Source organism: Sciurus carolinensis, chromosome 8, assembly GCF_902686445.1.
Source record: "Sciurus carolinensis chromosome 8, mSciCar1.2, whole genome shotgun sequence".
Classification (NCBI taxonomy): Eukaryota; Metazoa; Chordata; class Mammalia; order Rodentia; family Sciuridae; genus Sciurus; species Sciurus carolinensis.
In genome coordinates, this window is record NC_062220.1 from 118,994,606 (window position 1) to 119,014,805 (window position 20,200).

At 41.7% G+C, this 20,200-nt stretch overlaps 3 protein-coding genes and 1 pseudogene across 11 annotated transcripts in view; all 4 read left to right on the plus strand.

Moving 5' to 3' along the window:
- The window catches only part of LOC124991706 (immunoglobulin lambda-1 light chain-like), a 1,192,366-nt gene that overhangs the window by 707,306 nt on the left and 464,860 nt on the right, over positions 1–20,200 (plus strand). The gene's annotated exons all lie outside the window — the stretch shown is intronic.
- LOC124991707 (immunoglobulin lambda-1 light chain-like) overlaps positions 1–20,200 on the plus strand; it is a 1,154,667-nt gene that overhangs the window by 665,148 nt on the left and 469,319 nt on the right. The window lies entirely within an intron of this gene.
- Positions 1–20,200, plus strand: part of LOC124991709 (immunoglobulin lambda-1 light chain-like) — a 981,515-nt gene that overhangs the window by 487,481 nt on the left and 473,834 nt on the right. The window lies entirely within an intron of this gene.
- On the plus strand, positions 14,680–15,525 carry LOC124990505 (protein quaking-like; annotated as a pseudogene).

The window sequence follows — 20,200 nt, forward strand, 5'->3', positions numbered from 1 at the left end:
GGTATTTCAAACCTAGCATAGAATCTCTTCTGATCCTCAAAATGGAAGCGATGTCTCCTTTTCACACCAGGCTTTTAGGATCAATGAAATTATGGGGGAGGTCTAGAAAATTTTTGCTAATTTGTGTCTAAACAGAGTTTACTAATGTATAGGTCTAGGATTCAGTTATTGAAGGAAAGTACAATATTAAACAACACTCTTGGGTTAGTAAAATACAGTTAGATCAGAGTAGCACACCTTAAAATGTCAAGTGCTGACTTGAAAATTCTACAATGAGTGTCACAATGGTAACAGGATGCACATCTTACCTTCCATTCCAGCTGTCATTCAGTGAGCTGAGGTTCAAATTGAAAAGCAGTGGTGTGGTTTTCAGTGGCAGTCCCACATGGGAAATCTCAATTGCTGCGATGAAGGTATGTTCACATTGATATATTGAAGGCTGTTTCTTCAAAGGAATCAATTAACTTGTACTGAACATATTTTCCTATTGATTTATTAGTCTTCCACACTCAATCTACTCTGCCCAGTTAAAAGTATTGTGTAATTTTCTTTTATCACTGAACTATTGTATTTGAGTATTCTATCCATCCAGTTGCCTGAAATATTTTCTTAAATTTAGGAAAATGGATATTTCCTAATGCATATATCATGTGCACTCTGAGTGGATCGATAAGCAGTGGTAGGACAGTCACCTTGATCTCATGATATGAAAAAAAGAGAGAATAAATATGCCAAGTAAGGCAATAGATATTCCATGAAAAGTTATTACAGGTTAAACTCTTCTGAGTGGATATGAGAACCTCTAAAATTGATGTTAAAGAACTCTAAATCAAGGCTTTTGCAGAAATGTAAAAGATCTGAGAGTTAGAGGCCTGTTTCCAAGTGGGGATGACTACAAGATCCCTGGTGTTTGGGAGCTATTGGGAAGGAGAGAACAAAGGACAATGCCATGAAGTAAGTGGAGTGGACATGGGATAATGGAGGAAATGAGGGACTTACGGGTGGGTCCACTTAGGACCCTCAGTTTCACAGGGTATACTTTTGGGTAGCCCCTGCTATGCACATAAGTCTCGGCCCCTGGCCCTAAAAGATCTAAGCAGGGATGGGGAAAGTCAGTGGGAACAGGCCTGATCAGAGCTGGTGCAGGTGCAGCAGGTTTTCAGTCAGACTTTGTCTCTCTAGTCAGATGATAGTGCAGAAAATATTAATTCACAAAAAAGAAATTGAAGAAAACCTTAAAAGATGGAAAGATCTACAATTTTCTTGGAAAGGCAGAATTAAGATGGTCAGAATGACTATTCTACCAAAGGCACTGTACGGATTCAATGCAATTCCACTTAAAATACCAATGTCAGAATAATATTCCATACTGTATATATATCACAATTTCTTTATCCATTCATCTGTTGAAGGGCATCCAGGTTGGTTCCACCATCTAGCTATTATCATCTGAGCTGCTATAAACATTGATGTTGCTGAGTTACTGCAGTATGCTGAATTTAAGTCCTTTGGGTATAAACCGAGGAGTGGGATAAGTGGGTCAAAAGGTGGGCCCATTCCAAGTTTTCTGAGGATTCTCCACACTGATTTTTAGAGTGGCTGCACCAATTTGCAACTCCACCAGCAAATAATGGATACAAATGGAGAATATCATGCTAAGTGAAATTAAGTCAATCCCCAAAAAACCAAAGACCGAAGGTTTTGCCTGATAAGTGGAAAATGATATATAATGGGGGTAGGGGTGTAGGGAATGAGAGAAGAATGGAAAACTTTGGATTATGTGGAAGGAAATTACAGGGAGGGGTATGAAAATGGTGGAATGAGACAGACATCATTACCCTATGTACATGCATGATTACATGAATGGTATGAATCTACATCGCATACAATCACAGAAACAAAGTGATGTATCCCATTTGTGTAAAATGTCTCAAAATGCAGTCTGTAAAGATAACAAAATAATAAGAAAAAAGAAAAAAAATATTAGTTCACAGAAATGGGGGCAGATCAACTTCCTACATGGATCCACCAAAGTACCAGCCCATGATATGTGTTTTCCCCCATTAACTCACTCTAACAGTTCATACAGGGGAGAACAGCAGAAGAAACCATAACTCTTGGTACAGAAATCAAGTGGCAGTTGCTTTAGAATGGTCTGAGCTCTGAAACAGTTTCTCAGACACACACAACTCTGACATTTGGGGGGTCAAGTGCTCATCAGGAAGACTTCTTCTGAGTCAGGTGACAGTGAGAAGACCCTGGGGAGGCTGTCCACACGTTTGGACTATACCCTGGACCTTCAGAGAGACTTTGTTTGGATGAAATTTTCATATTTCTCTTCAATAATTTCAAGGGAGAGGCAAGCGACTTTGGTGATTCAGCCCTTCTGGGACATCAGTCTTCCCAAAGAGGCCTTCAGGGAAGAGTGAGAAGAGTTAAGGGTTCCTAGTTTTAAGGTATCAACTACAGGACTCAAATGTTCAGGGATTTCCGATCCCAGGTAAACACCTACATTCCTGTCCCAAATTCACCACTCAGCAATGTTGTGGATCTAGACAAGTCCCATAAAAACTTCCAAATTTCAAATGCCTAAACTTAACATTGTGGGTTAAGGAGCCTGCTCCACTCATAACTCTTGGTGGATTTGGGGTCACAGGAAATAACATATTCTCCATGAGCCTTTCAGATATCCATCTCTAAAGAATAAAGAATGGACTTTCTTCACCCACCACCCTAGTGGATGACATCCGTTTGACATCTCCCTGTTCCAATATTGCCAAAGATAAAGCTGAAGCTTACTCTTCTGCACATTTTATGATAGGACACTTTAGCACACAAGGGAAGCATCAATCTTCTTAGGGCTTCGTGTATGTGGTCACTGTCAGCCTGGTAACATTACATGAGCCAGGTGAACACTTCTGCATCTCCACACAAGCAATTGAGGCACAGAGGGGTTTATTTAACTCTCACAGGTATATACAGCTATGAGGTAGAATTTGAACATAAGTCACATGGCCACAGACTCTGCTCTTGGTCACTGTTCTCTCTGCCTCTCTATGATTTCACCTTATTAATGGTGTTTGTACACTCAATAGTCAGTTGGGTTTTAGACTTCCCCACAATGCAATACGATCCTTAAGGCCAATCTGACTCAGGTGCTTTGCTGCCCCAATGGTGAAAAATGTGTTCAAAGGTGTGAATTCTAAGAACATTCAAATCCCTTTCATTTAAATTTCTTGAAACGTAGATTTTGTTATTTTAATGTCTTGTCAAAGAATGAACAATACACACCAATATTTTTTCCTAATATTTAATTGTAACATTGTCTCCCACCCTCTGGTAACTAATCTTTGGCTCTCAGCTTCAATAAGGTCATCTTTTCAGCTTCCTCCAAAGAGGGAAACTATGCAGTATTTGTCCTTCTATGCCTGACCATTTCATTTAAACTAATGTCATCCAGGATCATCCTTGTTGTTGAAAATGAGAGAAATCTTCTCACTGGGAAAAAAATACAGATATTTAAGTTGCTAGGTACACTATGATTGTGTACTTGAATTCAAAGCTCAAATTGTATTCCAAGATATTTACAATTATCATGTCAATTAAAACTGTTTGAACTGTCATTTCAATTACGACTATTGACCCTATGTCCTTTTGCTAGCAAGTTTTCACCAGCTGATACTATTTTATCACATTTCCCAGGCTGTTGCCTCCCATCAAAGGTAAAGAAGTCAACAAAACATCTTGAAGACTTCTGTAGGACTGAGACCAGAGGCGTGTGCCTGTGGCCACCAAATAATATGTTCCATGACTAAAAGTCGGACAAAGGTACTGTGGAGTTGAGTCAGTGTGTCCATTCTTCAGTAATGATTCTAGTCTATTCAGAGGTCCAGTTCTTCTTTTGTTTGGTGTGTGCAGATTTATGGCCATTGAGTCAGTCAGCAGTGCTATAGGTCCCGAAGAGAAGATCAATTTCTCAGAGATTTGTGCACTTGATCCATTCAACTATTGATGAACATCTTTGGCGATTCCATCATTAACCTGCTGTGAATTGGCCTGCTGCAAACATCAACGTCACTGCATTATGATAGTATGCTGATCTTAGTTCTTTTGAGTTAGCAGAGAAGAGTGAGTACACTGGTAGTTTTTTCAGGAAGCTCCACACTGCTGTCCAGAGCCATCATAATAATTTGCAGTCCTACCAACACTGTGTCTCTGTACCTCATTTGTCACATGCTTGCCAGTGATTTCTATGGGTATCCAGTTTTCCCAGTAACTTTTATTTTAACCAATATCTCCTGTCTACAATATAGTGTTAGCACACTCGTCAAGTATCAGGTGACTGTAAGTATATGGGTTGTCTCTGATTTGTATATTCTGTTACATTGACCTTCATATCTATTTTGAGACTGATAACAGGGTGTTTTTGCTAATCATCTCTGTAGTCTACTTTGAGATTGGGTATTATGATATATCCTACATTTCTATACTTTCTCAGAATTCAACTGCCAAAGCAATTCTGTCTCATTATTTCAAATGAATTTCAAGACTGGGTTTTCAATAATGAGAGGAATGTCATTGGTATTTTCAAGGGATTACATTGAATCTGTATATTGCCATTGGAAGTTTTGCCATTTTGACGATATTAATTCTGTCTATCCAAGAACATGAACAGTCTTATAAAGACTAGTTCACAGGTTGCTGAATGAAAAATGTCCCCAGACCACCTTTCCTTCATTGGACACTCACACTATCTTCCACTGATTTCAATATAGATTATAACAAGGAAGGAACACATTCCCTGACTTTTATCCCTCTAGACTTTATCTTCAAGGAACATGAAGAATTGTGAGCCTAGTGGGATAAAGACCCAGGATGATATGTTCTGAGTTCCAAGACCTGCTCTGGGTGCCTGAGAACAAGATCTTCCAACTGCCCATGTGCTCAGGAAGTGCTCACATGTCTCTCCGGTGTGAGTGAAGACCAAAATCACCTCATCCCCATGCCCAACGAAACATGCTCATGAGCCTCCCATGTCTGACCAAAATTAAACTATGTACAGCACAGAAACAGACACTTGGTTCTCATTACAAGGATCAGTTCTGTCCTACAGATGTGGCACAGGAGGCAGTGTGTTCACCAAGCAGATGGGAGCAACAACTCTTTTATGCAAAGACAGATCCATGCAGGAGATAAAAACACTAGCACATGTGTATGCTTGTGTAAATTTGCAATGTCTTGCTGAGATTTGTCCTCCAGAAGAAAATGTCTTCCAAAACACTAATAATATTATATCCTCAGGTCAATTTTTCACAGAACCTGGGATATACAGTTTTGGAAAGTTTACCTTTAGGGTATGCAGAATATATATATATATATATATATATATATATATATATATATTAATCTCCATATATATATGTGTGTGTGTGTATATGTATATATATACACACATTCATATAAAATGATGATTCTAGAGTTTGATCTGGATATATATACATATCTAATGCATACATATATAATGTATAGAATTTATTAAAAAGACAAACCCATATCCTCTATGTATACTTTCCTGACTTGAATAGAAAGTGATTTTTAATTTCTGTAAGTGGTAGACAATACAGGAAAAATCAAAACACATATCAATTATAGCACAAACTACTATTACCAATGGTTACTATAGTTTTGAATGTATAGTTTACCTTTTTATTTGTTCTAATTAGTTATCTATGACAGTAGAATGCACTTTAACACATATATGTGGAGTATAACTTCTCATTTTTCTGGTTGTACATGATGTAGAATCACATTGGTCATGGAGTCCTATATGCACATAGGGTAATAATGTTCAATTCATTCTATTGTCATTCCTACCTCTGCACCCCTTCCCCTTCATTCACTCCCCTCGGCCTAATCCAAAGTAACTCTATTCTTCCCTAGTCACACCCTCATTGTGAATTAGCATTCGCATATTAGAGAAAATATTCAGCCTTTGTTTTTTTGGGATTGGTTTACTTCACTTAGCATGATATTCTCCAGCTCCATCTATTTTCCAGTAAATGCCATAATTTCAGTCTTCATGAAGGCTGAGTAATATTCTACTATGTATACATATCACATTTTCTTTATCCATTCATCTGTTGAAGGACACCTAGGTTGGTTCTGTTGTTGGTTCTTGAGTTGAGCTGCTATAAACACTGATGTGGCTACATCACTGTAGTAAGCTGATTTTAAGTCCTTTGGGTATAGCAGACGAGTGGGATACCTGCATCAAATATATATCTATAACTATATCTATATATATATCCATATCTATATCTATCTATCTATCTATCTATATATATGTATATACATGTTAGTCATAGGTGAACACAACATTTATTTAGTTTTTATGTGGTAAGGATGGAACCCAGGGTGTCATGCATGCTAGGTGAGTGCTCTACCACTGAACCACAACACCAGTCCCCCTCAGTTTACTTTTTATACTAATGCACCGTGAGCCTTCTCCTGACAATGGCACCAATGCACAAGATCACATGTGACAGTTCAAGGAATCACCTGGGGTAAATTGGCATAAATTGATGATTCTAGAGTCTTCTGATCTGGATATTTTGTTGTTGGGAATTCTGGTCAACCCCAAATGGTGTTGGTCAGACTTCCAGAAGCCTGTCCAACAGCAGGTAAAGTGCAGCCACACCACTCCCCCACAGGCAGCTGAAAGAACCACAGAGAGGTGCCCTCCACAACAGAAGCCCAATATGTTGACTTAGGATTTTACCCCATATTGCTCCCCAGCCCAGGCTGATCCAGTGAATCTAGAGTAGGTAAAGAATGCAGGTCTATGGCCTTCCTGGTTCTGCTCTTCTCTCTTCCTTCCTGAGTGGCACTGGGATAGTCACTTCCTCCCTCAGTCCCATCCTTTGAAAGTGCACTTCCCAAGTTCTGTGCTCCCACTTCAACTATCTTGGGGACTTCATGGGAAACTGTGTGGGTCACTCACTAAACACTAGAAGATTTTGACAGCTTTCTCAGGACAGGAGGCACAGGCTACAAAGTCCCCGCCTGGCTGCAACGTGGGAACAAGGTAGAGAGGGAGGACCAATAACCACCTCCTGGTTATTCATACCCAGGTAAATGGGAAGGCCCAGGGCTCTGATCTGAACACACCATTCCACCTGTCCTGCCCACCACACCAACCTGGAAGTTCCTATATATGTTAGGCCTCTAACCATGAACCCCATTATTACCTGGAAATTCTCCATCAACTGCCCTGAATATACATCTCTCCTGCCATCAAAGATCTTTATGTAGGAAAAAGTATTATCTTGTTCTGGAAAAAGCTTTCAGTCCTGGTACCTGAGTTTCCCACTCTCCTCTTACATCCTCACACACCCAGAGTCCATCCACAGTGCACTGACACAGCTGTGCCCACACAATGCTCTTAACTGTTTCTCCTCCAGAACTGATGGCATTTCCAGAGGCACCTGTGCAGGGAGGGTGCTACATTATAACCCACCCATCCTGTGAATCTCTTCTAATCACTGTATTAATTTTCTGCATTTCCCATTGTTTGATTTATTTCCCTCAATTATTTCCCTAATAGGCTTGGAATTTTTCTCTAGTGCAAGAACACATGCATAGAAATTAGAGATATGAACAGATGCAGGATAATTCTTCCCTGCAAAAATACATCTGAGGTATGAGGGGTAATATTTTCCAATATTCACTAATTCCTTATGTGAATCTGGAACATTCTGTTTCTGTTTCACCATTCTTACCATCTTAACTTTCCTGGTCTCCTGAGACTGTGTTGCAGATCCAACCATCACACCCAGGTTCAAGTGGGGAAATGTTGTGAAAACAGTACTTTTTTCCTTCAAAACTGCAAACACTCACTGAGAAGAACTCAAGAAGATAGAGTGACAGCCCATGAATCTTCACCATATTCCATGGCTAATCCTGGACACCTGGGACCTGATGAATAAGCTTGGATTTTCAATATAGAGTTTAATGTACAGGTAGAAGCTTGTAGGATAGTCTGCTGAGACTGTCCAGCAGGTGTGTCTAACTCAGACTCACCCAGGAGATGGAAACTACTGAGAGAAGAGGCAGTATCCTATCCATGCTGAATCCCATGTTGGAACCAAGATGGCCCAGACCACAGTGAGCCTGAATAATCTTTGGTGGAAAGTGTCTCCTGTCTATGCTTCTGCTTTTGTAGCCACCACAGTCCCATATTGACTCCGCACCTGCCACTGGCACCAGGACGATGAGTCACCCAGCAAGAGGCCCTGGGACCACTTATATGATCACCCACCACTCCTGAGAAAGGTGCTGTGCTACCTCAGGTGGGGCAGGATCCTTCTCCTCCAAACTAAAGTGTTCATGTTTCCAGTGTAACCTTCGCCCTTTTTTCCTACCCTTGACACAGACAACAGCCATGTAGTAAAAAGAAATTTCTACTGTGGGGACAGCAAGCCACGTATCAAGGTCGTATGGTCTTGAGCAATATGTACTGATTTTATACAGACCCCTCTGTGCCTCCTGCAGATGGTGTAAAGCTTTCACCAGAGGGCAGCAGAGACCACCTGACAGAGCCCCTGGGGTTGGAAGGAGTCTGGGTTTCAGAAGAATTCAAACATGCAGGAGGATTTTCTGGAAGAATAGGTGTCCTTTTTCACGTCATCCTCCTTAATACTGTCATACAGATTCTTCACTCTTCTTATCTCTCAGTTCCAGCTCTAATAGAATGTGTTTATTAACATGGCAGGGACCCAGGATCTTCACTGACCACAAGATCACCATTTGTGCTGAAATTCTGCAGCTGCCAGGCAGTGTAGAAGCACAGTGTGGCACCTGCCCAAAACATGCTGGAGAAGGAAGGCACAGCACCCAAGATCTGCCTGAGGTGCTCCTACCAGAGACAGAGTTACAGTCCCTCACTGAATCTTTAAGATTTTCAGACACTTGGTTCAGGGAAGAAGTTTATTTCCACCATGTAGCCCAAGAGTCGTGATCTGGGGCAGGACTCACATTTAAGCCTCTGTCTCCTATGGACTGGGTTCAGAAAATTTAGACAGATGTGACTCTGAGTTTTGCATGACCACATCAGCCAAGGAGCAAAATCCAAACACAGTTTTGTTAGAGATGTTGCCCAGGCTATGTAACTAGAATGGGAGGGAGTTTCACTGCCTGGTGGGTTGATATTGGTCCACAGGGTCACACATTTCCTCTCTGTCTCTCTGGGTTGGTGTCTGAACTCCACAAACCTCCCTTATCAGCAACCGTGATCTCAATCTTATCTGCATAACTCTCAGGTCTCACAAGCTAAGGGATAAATGAATCCTAGTAGAAGCCTGGCCAGCCCGTGCCTCAAGAATCAGCCTCAGAGCTGCCTCCACCATAAGCCTGGACCTGCCTCCTCCTTGACTGCCTTGCTCCCTTCACAGGAGCTGCCCCAGGGCTCCCACCCACCAGTGCAGAACAGTGCTCCTTCACATGTCTGGCCCTGCCTCTAACAGCAGCAGGTCCCTGAAGTCCCCACTGTGTGCTCACTGGCTGTGTAAGCCTGAAGGTCTACAGCTACTGAGAGACAGGGGTAGCATTTTTGTTTGTTGTAGGCTTCATTCTCCACCCGATCTCATGGACTACTAGGACTGGGATTGATGGGAGGGGGCACCTTGTCAGCACATGGAATCCCAAAACTTATCCGTGCCGCATAGGAAGGATCCTTCACCTTGAAGCCCACTGCTCCTTTTCTGCCTTGCCATATCCATGACATTCACCATCCTGAGTCAGTCATAGTCTGTTGGTGGCCCCAGGAGAGGTGGAAAGTGTCACCTGTGGGGGAAACAGAGTTAGAAGATGTAAAGTGAACTGGTACCAGAGTAACCAGCTCAGGTCTCTGAACTGGTCATCTCTAATAATAAGGACCAGCCTGCAGGGATCCCCGACTGATTTTACTGTTCCAAATCAAGGACCATAACCACCCTTACCATCAGTGATGTCCAGGACCACAGATGACTCTGACTACTACTGTAAGTTGTGGGGCAGCAATGGTAAAGAACAAAGTGACACAGGCAGACAAGGACTTGAGAGGGGAACCTGCCACCACTGTGATTCCCACCATCCATCCCTGTCCTCACACTGGCAGGAGTGGGACTGCCTCCTGGAGTGGAAGTTTCCATTCCCGCCCCTACCCTCATATTTCTAACCTGGGCAGGCAGGTCCCTGGGCCTCCCCATGCTCCTCTGATTCCACTGGAATCTGAGCAGAATATTTTTATTGAGTTGAATTGCCACCTCCCAAAGGCCACACAAATCCTATCAGTCATACAACACTAAGTTGTAGTATTAAAAAAATTCAATTGGGACAGAGTCTTAGTTATGGTTTAGAGAAGGAATGTCAGGCTGGAGAATGTTCACTGAAGAGGTTTAAAGCAGATCTGTCAGCAAAAGAACAGCATAGAATTAGGAAGTATTCATGATATAATGTGCAGAGCTGGTAGACACCAGGGTGAGGGGGTCTTGCTGTAGGTGCTGATTAATAAACTTCTATTTGATAAGTTACCTGAGTGTACAACTCAATAGATCCAGCAATTTCCCTGGACAATAGATGCTTAGGAATGACCTGAAACAAAGAATGATTTAGTTACTGATTACATCCTCATCCTCCTGAGCCTGTGTCCTGGTTCCAATAGTAAAGCAGACAGAGCTGACCTCTGTCCTCTGTGTCAACAGCAGTCCCTGCAGGATGATGGTAATCATGAGCCAGAGATGAGTGTATGAAGTTCTCAGAGGGAAAAAGACATGTCTCCACATACAGGATAAATAGGTGCTGGACAGGCAGCCCCATCCTGCAGGACTCATGTATAGAAATGACCTTGTGAGTGTCTCCCACTGGGATGCTGGGCAATGGTGCAGTTGGAAGTAATGGCCCTCCCCAGGTCCCTGGCTGCCTCTGCTGCTCTGAGATCTGGAAGGGATAGAAGCCTGGCCCTCCCTATTGCACCTACTTCTGAGCAGTAACCCAGGTTCCTTCCTCTTTCTGCAGGGCACCTTCTCTCCCATCACCTCACTGCTTCTCTCACCCCCTGTCCCCTGCCCCAAAATTGCCTGTGCATAGTCAAACACCTCCCTCTGCTGTAAGACAGGCTTTTTAGTGGAGGCCAGACCCAGAGACTTGGTCAGAATCTTCTGTCCCTATTCATCACCAGATCATTCACTACAGTATCAGGCTGGTTCCTGTGTCATTTGTCCCTAGGAATTTCTGACATCCAGGAAACCCAGCTTGGAAATTGACTCACAGTCACAAAGTCTATTGGTACTGTGACCTGTAAACTTCCAAGGCCCCACCTGCTTCCTTCTCCCTGTCCAACTCTAGTGTCCTGCTTTGGAATCCTATTTCCAATTGCTTCAGGCCCATTCACTCCCACTATCTCTGTGTCTCACCTCTGTGGTTCAAAGCTTCCTGCTCTGCCCACTGGAACCTGTATCACCTGCCTCCAGGCCGCCAGGGTCTCTGTGAGCATTTCAGGAGTCACAGTTCTTGGCCCACACAGGGGAAGTTTCAAGTAGCAAAGAATCATTCTATGTCTGTCAGGGACAAAGAACTCCTGGCCATTGCTGTGTGATAGTCTTTGAATGCTCTCCATACCAGGTAGGGGCAAGAATGATAGAAAGAGAAAGGTCAAATTGTCACCTAGATTTGAGTCCTTAGGGACTTTATCAGGAGTAGGTGAGTTCACAGTCCGTTTATGTTTTGCAGAGAGTTTTCCAAGCTGGGGTTCCCTGGACAAAAGTGGAGATTGTTGGCCAGACAGGCCTGGTATTGAGTCCTGGTGCACTGACTCATTTGATCAATAAATGTTCATGGACCATGTAATCTGTGCTAGAGTCCAAACCAGTTGACACTAGATACAGTGTTGAGTAGTACAGATGGTTCCTTCCCTGTTAGAGGTATAATATTGTCAAGCTGGAATTTAGGGTCTCTGCAATTGTGTGTCAGTTATGAAGCATTCACATGCATTTTTCTAGAGAGCAGGTCCAGCATTTTCCACAAATTTTCTAAGACTCCAGAACCCTAAGAGTTCAACACCCATGGATCTAGAGGTCCCACCTTACCAGATGAGGCTTGGACAAACTCTTAACATTTCCTAAGGCTTAGCTTCTTCACTTGTTTCTCTCTCAGGGAGTCTAGGAAGGTGTAAGACACAGTCACAAATAAAAGTTGTTCTTGATAATATTAATTTTAATCCTGCACTAGACCTGAGGCTTTAAGCAGTTAGAGAAGGGACTCATTTCAAGGTGTGAAGAATAGAGGCTACAGGGTGTCCCCATATGCTATCACTCTTCTTCCCCCTATCTTAATCATGATATACTCTGCACCGTCCTGCATTGTCCAAAGCTGATGTTTTAGTCAGTTTTTCATCATTGTGATAAATACCTGAGATGATGTGGTTATGATAAAAGGTTTACTTTAGCTCACAGTTTGGGAGGTTTCTTTTCAGTTGGCTCCTTGCTTTAGAGCCCACGGCAAGGCAGCACATCATGGTGGGAGCCAGTGGTGGAGGAAGCAGCTCACTTCATGGTGGTTAGAAAAACAGGAGTCTCAAAATCTCTGTAAATTAGGACCCCAATGGCCTAACTTCCGTTCACTAAGCCCCACCACCTACGAGTTCTGCCATCTTCAAAGATCACTGTGACTGGACAACAGACTTTCAGCATATGATGGACCTTTGGGGAACAAATGTGCCCATGACAGCTAAATTCTAGAAATTATCATCAGAAGTTTGTAAACTGGGAATTGGGACAAATGGTGGATTATGGAAAGTCGCTTTTCTGGTCACTGTGTGTCATAAAACTGTGATCTCATTTACATAGCTCCTTGAAAAGGTGAGAGAGAGGATCTTTTCTAGGAAATAACTCTGAACATTGAAAACGGATTGGGGAATCACACGGTTGGATAGAACAAATTAGCAGAGATTCCCAAGGCTGCTGCTCCTGGCAACTCTTCTGTGCTAAAATTGTGTAGCAGCACTTCAGTTAAAGAACCCCAGTTTTGGGGGATCTGAGGGGTGTGTAGATATGGAGTGAGATCAGAGACCAAAGTCACTGGACAAAGAAGCTGAGGCATATCTTGTGCAACAATTTAGTGCAGAGGGGAAAGGGAGGAGAACATATCTACTGTCTCCCCTGGCTATGAGGGAAACTGGAGGAAGGAATCACTTTATAGCTCCATCACAGAGGAAGGGTAATTGGGGGGCCTGAGTAACCAACAGCTGTCCCTGGCGAGAAGAACACGTTTGGCAATCCCACAACACACACCACAGTGTGGAACTAAGAGATCAGAAGGAAATCAAAAAAGTGGAGTGAGGTTTTTGTAGGGGGAAAGTGGGCAGAAAAACGCACTTGACTACCTTTGCCACAGAACAACCTCTTATAAAATTGGCTGCCTGAAAGTACAGCTATAAAGAGGAGCCTGGTGGAGAGCATGAAAGTGTGGGGAGAAATTCATAGTATGGAGTCTGAACCTAGAGAAGTAAAAATACATAGTTGATGCGTGACTGAGGGGAACAAGTATTGACCACTCTCCTGCATGAGTGAATTCCAGGGGTTTTTCTGGGGGACAGTCTTCCAGCAAGGCCCAGCATGTACTCATTCAGGGAGCTGCACCAGTTAAAAACCTTTAGACCAATTTGTGGAAGAGTATGTAAATTTAAGCTGAACCCTGCCCCGAAGGGCAGGGCCTTTGGGAACTCCTGTCACTTCAGCAACCACAACTAGCAAAACCGAGAAGAATATTTGGACCTCCAATGGGAACAATTCCCTAAATATTAAGCCAGATCCTTTATTATATTTATTTTTAAAATTTATACTTTACTACTTATTATTTATTTCTATTCAGTCTTCTTTTGTGAACTGCTTGGCTCCTTGACATTTAAACTTATTTACACCTGTATTTAGTTTTTTTCATTTTTAGTTTGGGTTTTGTTTTTTTTCTTTGTGTCTTATTGCTAACATTTTTGTAAGGCTGTTCTTTCTCATAGATCAACAGTTTGAGAACTAAGATGTTTAGGGTTAGGGAGAGTGTCTGATATTAGAAAATTGGAGACATGGGGCAGGAACACCTGGCAATGCAGAGTACTGTGACTGAGCCCTGCTCTGACTCCTTCCCAGGTGCAAAATATCCACCATGCGGTGTCCACTGCTGAGCTGTCCAACCTCATGACTGGTTAATCACATAGTTCTGGCCTCATATTCAAGGGATAACTGATGTTATTTTGTAGCTAAAAGTATCTGGGTTTGTACTGTGAGCTGATTTTCAAAAGGTATGTAATTCTGTACAGCAGGTGACACTACTGTTCCCAAACTCCCATGATCTACACTGGGATTTGCCAGGTGTTCTTGACATAAACACCAGGTTTTGACTCCTATCACAAATTCTTCTATTAGCATACCACTGTGACATATGGTCACAAACTCTAACCTCAGAATACATACCCATTTTTCAATTTTCAGTGTCACATATATATCCTGGCCACCATGGAGATGAACGTTGGCTCAAGAGAAGCCACTGGCCAGGGCTCACCCTAGCCCATTCCTTCTCTCTGGCACCAGCCCCAAAGTGCTGGGCTCAGTGAGCTGCAGAGCCTGGAATTAGGTCAATGTTATCGGGGAAATGCTAATACCAGATTACTTGATGATGGAGATGATGAAGGGCAAAAAGATCTTGAGCAACCTGTCCAAATTCTGCAGGATCTTCAACCACCTCCAGAGGCTGCTGGAAGAAGAAATTAGCACAGGGAAGATCTTTGGACCCAGAGGACTTATCGTTAAACAGCCTGAAGCAGTAACTGGATTTATAATATTGGCGCCAGATAGGGGCTCAATGACACATAAAAAGGAGGAGAAACAGAATAGAACAAACCCAATTGGGAGCATCAGAATGAAGATTTCCATGTGCAAATCACTGTGCAAGATGCTCAGAGCAGAGCAGAAATAAAACTGAGGAGAGCAGTTGAAGAAGTGAAGAAACAAGTGGTACCTGCAACGAGAGGAGAAAACAGCCTGAAGAAGATGCAGCTGATGGACATGGGGATTCCAAATGACACCTAAAGATGCCAACATTAAATCATCAGCCCTTGGCTTTTCTCTTGCAGCAGGAGCCCAGGCTGCTTCTAGGATCTTAACTAGGCCTAGGCCTCTCTGCCCCACAGATCACTCTACCATTATGCCTTTGATCAACCAAATACAGACAACTGATATGCTAAATGGAGCTCCTCATTCAACTGCTGCAATAGTCCCTCCAGGGCCTTAGCCTCAGTTGATCTACACACTGTACCAATATTCTTACATGTTGGCACCAGCTACATCAATCCGTGACTATCCTCTTGAACCCAGGAGTGAATGAGTTGCAGTGATTACTGAAGTTCAGAGGCAAGACATGTGTGTCCATCATTACCAAAGGATTGTGACCAAAGACTGAGCTGCCACTGGCAACAAACCTGTGAACTTCTGGTCCTGAACACTTCACCCAGTGATGACCTGACCACACTTGCCTGCTGAACAGTGGCCTTTGCTTTACTGTGGTCAGTGCAGCGAGCTGAGGGACTTGTCTATTTGCCTTACCATCTAACCAAACAAAAGACAAAGAAAATGTTTTCCTGTAATTCACCTCCCCACGGCCTCCCCAAGTCCCACCCTGTGTGGATGAAAGTGTTTCTAGAAACTGCCCTGAATAGTAGGAAAGTGTTAAGGCCCAAATCATCCCACAGCACTGATCATCTTTCAGTGTCTCACCCTAAGGGAACGGTAAGAAGGAAGACAAATGACACTTATCTACTCAGTGACAGGAGGCAGTTACTGTAAGAGACTTCTAGGAAACTTTTCTTCTCATAGGGAAGTAACTCTCTCTGAATGAACTGTGTAATGATGCATCATGCATGAACCTTCTTCGGTCAGGTAAATCCCTGGTGAAGTGATTCAAAGAGGATTCAAATTTTGATATGCTGTTCAGTCACTGCAGTGCCCCCAAAGGGCCGAAGATGCAACTTTTGAAATATTGCCTGCCACGTTTGAAGTATTAGAAGGTTGTGCCATGAGAGAAAAATCTTAAAGGGTTTTGAAAAGTAATGCAAAGAACAAAACTGCAACAGCACTTTTAAAAAGATGAATATCTGAGCTAATATTGCAGAAACTTTATTTTATACCTACTTAATAAAATTTGAGAATATTGTCCATCCATTGTGTGTCACATTATAGGGCAAATTGTTCAAGTATTTTTACAACTCCCTTTGTAGAAGAAAATTGTTAAGGATGTTAAATCCATACCTGCCTATTTGCTGTACCCCTGTAATGGAAATGAAGATAAAAGTGTAGTTCACTGAAACAAATGAAGAAAAATACTTTTACTCTACAAGGGTGCTGGTGCAAAATGTGTTTGTGTTTGTGTGTTTATATATGTGTGTATATATATATATGTGTGTGTGAAATATAGCATTTAATACCTTCATGTGTTTTAAAACAAGAACAAAACCTTTTATTTCGTTAAATGATTTTTTCTGGTGGTTGTGAAAAACGACAGACCAAAAGTATATTTTTGACTTTCTTTTTTATTTTTGACAGATGGAAACAAGTCTAAACAAAAGAACATGACTTATATTCCTTTATGTTCATTTAGTGAAGTATCTGGTAATATCAGCTCCTCCCACAGAATAAATGTTAATGCATGTGACTCCGTCACCCAGTGTGTGAAAGACGATGAGGGGGACAAATGGGTTGAGGCTTTGAATCACATGATTTGTGCCACATAACCTTGATGCAAATATGTCAAATTCAATAGTGAGAAAAACATTGGTAGCTATTCTAATATATGACTAGTTATTTTGAAAAACATATCACAGTTGACTGCTTTTGCTTGTAATAATCTTCAGTGTCAACCAAAGAAATCTGAGACAACAATTGTGTGTGATCACAACAGCAGCTAACAGACAGAACCAGAGCTTTACTTGATTCAGAGAAGGGGGATGCATTGTTTTCATTGTGGTTTGTTTTTTGTTTTATTAATAGTTTTTGTTTCTACTGGAGATAATAGTATACATAGGCAAAGTTTTTCACAATTACGATTTTTTTCTTTTTAATTTCCACTTTGTAGAACAGTTGGAAACTCAGTTGGCACCTTCATGGTGAACTCACCCTGGTCTTGTCTCACTTGGAACTGTTTTCAGTTTATTTACTATGCAATAGACAGTTTTTGCTTGTATATGCTAGTCTTGCTTTCGTGTGCCACAACTCTTTGTCTTACATATGCTGTTGTTATGATTTACTTTAATACAAGCTGTGTCATTATGATTTTCATTTTGGTTAGTTGGTTGAATAAATTTGTGACACTCAAATACATGAGGTGACAGTTCACAATGATACCAGCATTTGATCCAGCTTCATCTCAAAAGACCTGAACTTTTCTGATGTTGATCAAATATGTTTTATGGGGAAAGTAAATGTGTGAAATAACAGATGTGTGACATTTGTGCGTAATATTGACTCTGAAGAAATTTTGAAAACATTGAAAAAATATTGGATCAACTGAAAAGAAGCATGAATTCTGAAAATTGGATGCCTTGGAATTATAAATCTTTATTGAATTTATTTCTTATTAATTGTATTAAGATATTATTTTTTAGACAGTATTATTTAATGTTTATCGTGGATAGACCAGAGTGTCCCTGGTATGTTACCATGGAGCTGATGTGCATTTTTTGTCTAGTCTTTATTATTTTAATAGTTTTCATGCTGTATATGTACCATAACCAACCTATTGCTTATGAGAAACATGGAAGATAATGCATTTACAGCATCTGTTACAAGATTCTATCTCATTTTATATGTATGTTATATAACATAGAAAAAATATTTTCATGATTGAGAAAAGTATAGAAAATGAAAAACCACAGTTTTGATAAGAGAAACCTGCCATTTGTTTTGCAGTACATTATAATATTTGGTGTCTTGTCTTGGGATTTTGTTAGCTAATGAATGAATGAATGAATAAATCACTGGGGTTTTACTTGGGATTTTGCATCACTTGCAATTTTCTCTTAATTTCTTTGCTGTTTCTATTAACCCATAATATTTTTAATTAATGTTTATAATACCAGCCAGATAAAAGAACATATAGGAAAATGAGGGTTATGGGAGGAGAGGAATGATGTGATGGTGAATCACTAGGGTAACTTCTATGTAATTCATTCACATATACCTCAGGTCATCTACCTCTTTTTACTGTGTTTTACTGTGATTTTTTTTTTGTTTTATAGAATGAGTTTAAAAGCAACTATATGCAAGTAAATAGAATTTAATAAAATTTAAAAACATCAAATATTAAATACCAACATTAAACTCATTTACCAAAGTAAACATAAATCTGTATGGTTCTGTACAAAGTAGACCCTTATCCCAGTGGGAGGGAGAAGCCACAAAAGATCTGCTGCTTCACCTCCTGCCAGCTGGTTGCAGCTTCTCTGCACTGCAAGCTTCACCTCAGAAGCTGGAACTCCAGGACCAGAAATCACTGTCTGCCCAGGTGTCCCTGTACCAATCTGCAACACAGAACCAGGTGCAGGGTCACATGGCAGGAGTTTCTGGCCACAGAAACAGTGGCAAGGACCACAATTTTCCTCAGATTGTGCAAGGTGCCTTTGGGCCCTGATCTCCCCTGGAATCTGGTTAAGGAAAACTGAGACTGGTCTGCTGCCCTCAGCAAAGGGTGTTGTGTATGGGCAGAGAATGTTTATGAATGCCATCCAGGAGCAACTTCCCATGGACTTTCACCTTCAAAACCTTCTGAGGCTGCTCCCTACAGATTGAACATGAGGCAGACAAAAGGGTTCTCTAGGGAACTTCGGTGAGAAGGTTGAGTAGCACACATCTGGGGCCCTGAGGGGCAGCAGGTGTGCTGACACAGGGTGGAGCAAGGACCCTGCTCCTCCAGCCCTACCTCTTCTGCATCTTCATCCTCAGACAGCTTCCTGCACTGATTTTAACCCTAATTGTACCTCCCCTTCCTTGTCCTGGTCACAAGCAGATGTGGCCACTTCAGTGCTCTTCTTGCTTCTGTTGGATTGCATAAAGTGCAAGAAAGTGAAGGAAGCAGTGGAGAATATGTGCACTTATTTGACACCTGCTCTCCCTCCCATTCTCTTCACACTCACATTTCCTATTCCCGTCCTTCGTTTTCTCCTTTTGCTGCCTTGAGCTCACATTTTAAATCAGGACAGGATCCCTGGAACCAGATTCCTTTTGGGAGTACTTTCTAACTTTGTAATCTTGACATATGAAAGGAAGGGTACATTTTTGCATGCTCACGGTTACTCAGCATGAATCAGTGATGCTGCCTGGGGTCAGAAACCAGGGAAATACTAAGATATTTGGTGCAGAGAGATTTCACAGTCACTGAAGATCTAAGGACTTCTAAGATGTATATGATAAAAGACCCTTCTGAAAAGTCATAAAAAGTGGGATAGAGAAAACTTGGGAGAGCTACAAAGAGTTTACAAATAAGAAGGTATAAAAAAGAGGCACATAGGAAAAAAATTACTTTCACATTTCTGATCGCATTGTCCTCGTCCTCATTCATAGTGTCTGTAAAGTTGCCTTCAGCATGGACAAGAGCAGTGGTGGTGATGATGTGGCCTTGGAAAATGGAAAGGTAGAGTTAAGTCAAGGTGAGAACTTGAGATGCTGCTGCTCCTGGTGTTCTGTAGCCCAAAGTCAAAGCTCTCCATTCTCCTCTTGTCTGCCCTCCAGTCTCCTGGCTCCCATCACCTCACCTTTGCAATGAGGAATAGGTTTAGGATCCCAAGCACTGCTTTCCACTTCAGAATCTCCCACTCTCCTCAGTTAGGGATGTCTGTGTCCTCCTGTTCCTCCAATAGGCAACCACTGTCTCCCTGAATTTCTGGACACAGTACTCGTGAATGCAAGCAAATTCAGATTTTCCTCCTAGTCCCAGGGTTTGGAAATTAGATGAGGACTAGAGGTGAGAAACATATTCACAGATGAACTTCTCCCTATTCTTTTACAGAGGAGAACTAGAGGCCTCAGTGAGGAAGTTTTCTTGATGTTCCCCATATTTGTGAGTCTCTTTTCAACTAGAGTAGACAATAAACAGAAGAGAAAGTACACGTATAAGAACATGCAGA